Raw genomic sequence first — 6,633 nt, forward strand, 5'->3', positions numbered from 1 at the left:
CCGAGGCAAACAATCAATTACAATCTGTTTTAATTAAAAAATGTAAAAACAATTCAAAATAAATTCAATAATGGGATTATAAAAGCATTTAAACCGAGTAATAAGGCTTTTCTAGGCATGAGTGACTATAAATGAACTTTTCTTGACAATGGATGGCTTTCGCTCCATGTTTCCCGAGGCAAACAATCAATTACAATCTGTTTTAATCAAAAAATGTAGAAAAAGTTCAAAATAAATTCAATAAAGGGATTATAAAGGCATTTAAACCGAGTAATAAGGCTTTTCTAGGCATGAGTGACTGTAAATGAACTTTTCTTGAAAATGGATGGCTTTCGCTCCATGTTTCCCGAGGCAAACAATCAATTACAATCTGTTTTAATCAAAAAATGTAAAAAAAAATTCAAAATAAATTCAATAATGAGATTATAAAAGCATTTAAACCGACTAATAAGGCTTTTCTATTTATGAGTGACTCTAAATGATCTTTTCTTGACAATGGATGGCTTTTGCTCCACATTTCCCGAGGCAAACAATCAATTACAATTTGTTTTAGTCAAAAAATGTAAAAACAATTCAAAATAAATTCAATAATGGGATTCTAAAAGCATTTAAACCGAGTAATAAGGCTTTTCTAGGCATGAGTGACTATAAATGATCTTTTCTTGACAATGGATGGCTTTCGCTCTACGTTTCCCGAGATAAACAATCAATTACAATATGTTTTAATGAAAAAATGTAAAAAAAAATTCAAAATAAATTCAATAATGGAATTATAAAAGCATTTAAACCGAGTAATAAGGCTTTTCTAGTTATGAGTGACACTAAATGATATTTTCTTTACAACGGATGGGTTTTGCTCCACGTTTCCCGAGGCAAACAATCAATTACAATCTGTTTTAGTCAAAAAATGTAAAAACAATTCAAAATAAATTCAATAATGCGATTATAAAAGCATTTAAACCTAGTAATAAGGCTTTTCTAGGCATGAGTGACTATAAATGATCTTTTCTTGACAATGGATGGCTTTCGCTTCACGTTTCTCGAGGTAAATAATCAATTACAATTTGTTTTAATCATAAAATGTAAAAAGATTCAAATTAAATTCAATTATGGAATTATAAAAGCATTTTAAGCGAGTATTAAGGATTTTATAAGCATGAGCGACTATAAATGAACTTTTCTTGACAATGGATGGCTTTTGCTCCACGTTTCCCGAGGCAAACAATCAATTACAATCTGTTTTAATCAAAAAATGTAAAAACAATTCAAAATAAATTCAATAATGGGATTATAAAAGCATTTAAACCGAGTAATAAGGCTTTTCTAGGCATGAGTGACTATAAATGATCTTTTCTTGACAATGGATGGCTTTCGCTCCACGTTTCCCGAGATAAACAATCAACTACAATATGTCTTAATCAAAAAATGTAAAAAAAAATTCAAAATAAATTCAATAATGGGATTATAAAAGCATTTAAACCGAGTAATAAGGCTTTTCTAGTTATGAGTGACTCTAAATGATCTTTTCTTGACAATGAATGGCTTTTGCTCCACGTTTCCCGAGGCAGACAATCAATTACAATCTGTTTTAATCAAAAAATGTAAAAACAATTCAAAATAAATTCAATAATGGGATTATAAAAGCATTTAAACCGAGTAATAAGGCTTTTCTAGGCATGAGTGACTATAAATGATCTTTTCTTGACAATGGATGGCTTTCGCTTCACGTTTCTCGAGGTAAATAATCAATTACAATTTTTTTTAATCAAAAAATGTAAAAAGATTCAAATTAAATACAATTATGGAATTATAAAAGCATTTAAAGCGAGTATTAAGGATTTCATAGGCATGAGTGACTATAAATGAACTTTTCTTGACAATGGATGGCTTTTGCTCCACGTTTCCTGAGGCAAACAAACAATTACAATCTGTTTTAATCAAAAAATGTAAAAACAATTCAAAATAAATTCAATAATGGGATTATAAAAGCATTTAAACCGAGTAATAAGGCTTTTCTAGGCATGAGTGACTGTAAATGAACTTTTCTTGACAATGGATGGCTTTCGCTCCATGTTTCCCGAGGCAAACAATCAATTACAATCTGTTTTAATTAAAAAATGTAAAAACAATTCAAAATAAATTCAATAATGGGATTATAAAAGCATTTAAACCGAGTAATAAGGCTTTTCTAGGCATGAGTGACTATAAATGAACTTTTCTTGACAATGGATGGCTTTCGCTCCATGTTTCCCGAGGCAAACAATCAATTACAATCTGTTTTAATTAAAAAATGTAAAAACAATTCAAAATAAATTCAATAATGGAATTATAAAAGCATTTAAACCGAGTAATAAGGCTTTTCTAGTTATGAGTGACACTAAATGATCTTTTCTTTACAACGGATGGGTTTTGCTCCACGTTTCCCGAGGCAAACAATCAATTACAATCTGTTTTAGTCAAAAAATGTAAAAACAATTCAAAATAAATTCAATAATGCGATTATAAAAGCATTTAAACCTAGTAATAAGGCTTTTCTAGGCATGAGTGACTATAAATGATCTTTTCTTGACAATGGATGGCTTTCGCTTCACGTTTCTCGAGGTAAATAATCAATTACAATTTGTTTTAATCATAAAATGTAAAAAGATTCAAATTAAATTCAATTATGGAATTATAAAAGCATTTAAAGCGAGTATTAAGGATTTTATAAGCATGAGCGACTATAAATGAACTTTTATTGACAATGGATGGCTTTTGCTCCACGTTTCCCGAGGCAAACAATCAATTACAATCTGTTTTAATCAAAAAATGTAAAAACAATTCAAAATAAATTCAATAATGGGATTATAAAAGCATTTAAACCGAGTAATAAGGCTTTTCTAGGCATGAGTGACTATAAATGATCTTTTCTTGACAATGGATGGCTTTCGCTCCACGTTTCCCGAGATAAACAATCAACTACAATATGTCTTAATCAAAAAATGTAAAAAAAAATTCAAAATAAATTCAATAATGGGATTATAAAAGCATTTAAACCGAGTAATAAGGCTTTTCTAGTTATGAGTGACTCTAAATGATCTTTTCTTGACAATGAATGGCTTTTGCTCCACGTTTCCCGAGGCAGACAATCAATTACAATCTGTTTTAATCAAAAAATGTAAAAACAATTCAAAATAAATTCAATAATGGGATTATAAAAGCATTTAAACCGAGTAATAAGGCTTTTCTAGGCATGAGTGACTATAAATGATCTTTTCTTACAATGGATGGCTTTCGCTTCACGTTTCTCGAGGTAAATAATCAATTACAATTTTTTTTAATCAAAAAATGTAAAAAGATTCAAATTAAATTCAATTATGGAATTATAAAAGCATTTAAAGCGAGTATTAAGGATTTCATAGGCATGAGTGACTATAAATGAACTTTTCTTGACAATGGATGGCTTTTGCTCCACGTTTCCTGAGGCAAACAAACAATTACAATCTGTTTTAATCAAAAAATGTAAAAACAATTCAAAATAAATTCAATAATGGGATTATAAAAGCATTTAAACCGAGTAATAAGGCTTTTCTAGGCATGAGTGACTGTAAATGAACTTTTCTTGACAATGGATGGCTTTCGCTCCATGTTTCCCGAGGCAAACAATCAATTACAATCTGTTTTAATTAAAAAATGTAAAAACAATTCAAAATAAATTCAATAATGGGATTATAAAAGCATTTAAACCGAGTAATAAGGCTTTTCTAGGCATGAGTGACTATAAATGAACTTTTCTTGACAATGGATGGCTTTCGCTCCATGTTTCCCGAGGCAAACAATCAATTACAATCTGTTTTAATTAAAAAATGTAAAAACAATTCAAAATAAATTCAATAATGGAATTATAAAAGCATTTAAACCGAGTAATAAGGCTTTTCTAGTTATGAGTGACACTAAATCATCTTTTCTTTACAACGGATGGGTTTTGCTCCACGTTTCCCGAGGCAAACAATCAATTACAATCTGTTTTAGTCAAAAAATGTAAAAACAATTCAAAATAAATTCAATAATGCGATTATAAAAGCATTTAAACCTAGTAATAAGGCTTTTCTAGGCATGAGTGACTATAAATGATCTTTTCTTGACAATGGATGGCTTTCGCTTCACGTTTCTCGAGGTAAATAATCAATTACAATTTGTTTTAATCATAAAATGTAAAAAGATTCAAATTAAATTCAATTATGGAATTATAAAAGCATTTAAAGCGAGTATTAAGGATTTTATAAGCATGAGCGACTATAAATGAACTTTTCTTGACAATGGATGGCTTTTGCTCCACGTTTCCCGAGGCAAACAATCAATTACAATCTGTTTTAATCAAAAAATGTAAAAACAATTCAAAATAAATTCAATAATGGGATTATAAAAGCATTTAAACCGAGTAATAAGGCTTTTCTAGGCATGAGTGACTATAAATGATCTTTTCTTGACAATGGATGGCTTTCGCTCCACGTTTCCCGAGATAAACAATCAACTACAATATGTCTTAATCAAAAAATGTAAAAAAAAATTCAAAATAAATTCAATAATGGGATTATAAAAGCATTTAAACCGAGTAATAAGGCTTTTCTAGTTATGAGTGACTCTAAATGATCTTTTCTTGACAATGAATGGCTTTTGCTCCACGTTTCCCGAGGCAGACAATCAATTACAATCTGTTTTAATCAAAAAATGTAAAAACAATTCAAAATAAATTCAATAATGGGATTATAAAAGCATTTAAACCGAGTAATAAGGCTTTTCTAGGCATGAGTGACTATAAATGATCTTTTCTTGACAATGGATGGCTTTCGCTTCACGTTTCTCGAGGTAAATAATCAATTACAATTTTTTTTAATCAAAAAATGTAAAAAGCTTCAAATTAAATTCAATTATGGAATTATAAAAGCATTTAAAGCGAGTATTAAGGATTTCATAGGCATGAGTGACTATAAATGAACTTTTCTTGACAATGGATGACTTTTGCTCCACGTTTCCTGAGGCAAACAAACAATTACAATCTGTTTTAATCAAAAAATGTAAAAACAATTCAAAATAAATTCAATAATGGGATTATAAAAGCATTTAAACCGAGTAATAAGGCTTTTCTAGGCATGAGTGACTGTAAATGAACTTTTCTTGACAATGGATGGCTTTCGCTCCATGTTTCCCGAGGCAAACAATCAATTACAATCTGTTTTAATTAAAAAATGTAAAAACAATTCAAAATAAATTCAATAATGGGATTATAAAAGCATTTAAACCGAGTAATAAGGCTTTTCTAGGCATGAGTGACTATAAATGAACTTTTCTTGACAATGGATGGCTTTCGCTCCATGTTTCCCGAGGCAAACAATCAATTACAATCTGTTTTAATTAAAAAATGTAAAAACAATTCAAAATAAATTCAATAATGGAATTATAAAAGCATTTAAACCGAGTAATAAGGCTTTTCTAGTTATGAGTGACACTAAATCATCTTTTCTTTACAACGGATGGGTTTTGCTCCACGTTTCCCGAGGCAAACAATCAATTACAATCTGTTTTAGTCAAAAAATGTAAAAACAATTCAAAATAAATTCAATAATGCGATTATAAAAGCATTTAAACCTAGTAATAAGGCTTTTCTAGGCATGAGTGACTATAAATGATCTTTTCTTGACAATGGATGGCTTTCGCTTCACGTTTCTCGAGGTAAATAATCAATTACAATTTGTTTTAATCATAAAATGTAAAAAGATTCAAATTAAATTCAATTATGGAATTATAAAAGCATTTAAAGCGAGTATTAAGGATTTTATAGGCATGAGTGAATATAAATGAACTTTTCTTGACAATGGATGGCTTTCGCTCCACGTTTTCCGAGGCAAACAATCAATTACAACCTGTTTTAATCAAAAAATGTAAAAATAATTCAAAATAAATTCAATAATGGGATTATAAAAGCATTTAAACCGAGTAATAAGGCTTTTCTAGTCATGAGTGACTATAAATGATCTTTTCTTGACAATGGATGGCTTTCGCTCCACGTTTCCCGAGATAAACAATCAACTACAATATGTCTTAATCAAAAAATGTAAAAAGAAATTCAAAATAAATTCAATAATGGGATTATAAAAGCATTTAAACCGAGTAATAAGGCTTTTCTAGTTATGAGTGACTCTAAATGATCTTTTCTTGACAATGAATGGCTTTTGCTCCACGTTTCCCGAGGCAAACAATCAATTACAATCTGTTTTAATCAAAAAATGTAAAAACAATTCAAAATAAATTCAATAATGGGATTATAAAAGCATTTAAACCGAGTAATAAGGCTTTTCTAGGCATGAGTGACTATAAATGATCTTTTCTTGACAATGGATGGCTTTCGCTTCACGTTTCTCGAGGTAAATAATCAATTACAATTTGTTTTAATCATAAAATGTAAAAAGATTCAAATTAAATTCAATTATGGAATTATAAAAGCATTTAAAGCGAGTATTAAGGATTTTATAAGCATGAGCGACTATAAATGAACTTTTCTTGACAATGGATGGCTTTTGCTCCACGTTTCCCGAGGCAAACAATCAATTACAATCTGTTTTAATCAAAAAATGTAAAAACAATTCAAAATAA

Source organism: Theobroma cacao, chromosome 3, assembly GCF_053813885.1.
Source record: "Theobroma cacao isolate CCN51 chromosome 3, ASM5381388v1, whole genome shotgun sequence".
Taxonomy (NCBI): domain Eukaryota; kingdom Viridiplantae; phylum Streptophyta; class Magnoliopsida; order Malvales; family Malvaceae; genus Theobroma; species Theobroma cacao.